The sequence below is a fragment of the Dendrobium catenatum genome, unplaced genomic scaffold (genome assembly GCF_001605985.2).
Source record: "Dendrobium catenatum unplaced genomic scaffold, ASM160598v2 original_scaffold_53412, whole genome shotgun sequence".
In the NCBI taxonomy this organism is placed as follows: Eukaryota; Viridiplantae; Streptophyta; class Magnoliopsida; order Asparagales; family Orchidaceae; genus Dendrobium; species Dendrobium catenatum.
The window spans coordinates 1-1,140 of record NW_021371865.1 but is presented as its reverse complement, the minus strand read 5'-3'; the positions used below and the strand labels follow the sequence as shown (position 1 = coordinate 1,140).

General features: G+C 33.2%; 1 long non-coding RNA gene across 1 annotated transcript; it reads left to right on the top strand.

Annotated features, from left to right (window-relative positions):
- Positions 1 to 721: 721 nt before the first annotated feature.
- Positions 722 to 1,032, top strand: LOC114578497. The gene is made up of 2 exons (XR_003699513.1): positions 722 to 842; positions 950 to 1,032. It is a non-coding gene; the product is annotated as an uncharacterized LOC114578497 (long non-coding RNA).
- The last annotated feature ends 108 nt before the right edge of the window (positions 1,033 to 1,140 follow it).

Sequence of the window (1,140 nt, the reverse complement as noted above, 5' to 3'; positions counted from 1 at the left end):
TTTAATTATGTGTCCTTGCTTTAAGGTCTCAAATCAATGCTGTTGGACAAACATGGGCACACCATTTATTCCCCAATTAGTGTAATTTACAACTAGAGCACGCTACATTTGTTTGTCATGTTGAATGACCTTTCGAGAGTTCTTTTGATGTATCCATATGTTAAGCTTTTTCCTGGCCCGATATCAATAATTAGCTCATTTTGATCCTTTAAGACATTTTGGAGAATGTGGAGTCGACATGATGTTTCTTTTATCCTTGTTCCAGCTGAAAGAGTTTGTTGAGCCATGGATCAGAAACACTTCTAATTTGGTCTCTTAAAACTTGATAAATCAATGACGAGAAGGTTTATGTATCCTAGACGTCTTATGTGTTTTTGGTTACCCTGTTTCTTTACCAGGGGAGTGTCGAGTATCTGGTTTCTTGATCCTCTTCTAAGTATTTCTTAACATGGATCTGTATCAATGTTTAAGTAATTTCTCATGTGTTCTGAACCTCGGAGTCATGAATATAGAATTTTAGTAATTTCTCTTTCATGATATGAGTTTTCAGTTGGTTATTTTTTCTTGGATATTGTTGCGTTAGCTTCATCCTTAAGATTATTCTTCCTTGTTCTTCTCGTTATGAAGCATTGATTATTAACTGAATTTTTGTTTGTAAAGTCTGTTGATTCAGTGACATTGTTTTCTTTTAGATGAATCAATAAATTAACATTTCATTTAACAGTTTACAGGATGAGATGTTTCAGAAGTTCAATTTTGATACGGAGTGGGCTATAAAGCTCATATCAAAGATAACAGATAACGAGGACATACCAATTGAGGGTCGTGCAGTTGTAAAACAGGTCTTATAAAATTTTTTCCTTGTTATCAATGCTATTGTTGTTGTTGCTTCTGTTGGTAATTATCATGAATAATTTTTGCTAAGATCATTTTGTTTACATAATTACAGCTTTTGGACCTTCAAGTAAATGCAGAGAGATACTTTTTTGGAATAAGAAAGAGCCTTGTTGAGTTTGATGAAGTCTTGGAGGTCATTTTTTTTTTTGAGCAATTGCGTCATATGTTAGCTAATTAAAACCCAACGTTGTTTTCTAGCAGTATGTCTTTGTTCTTTGATTGTCATAAAAGCTAGATATAAGA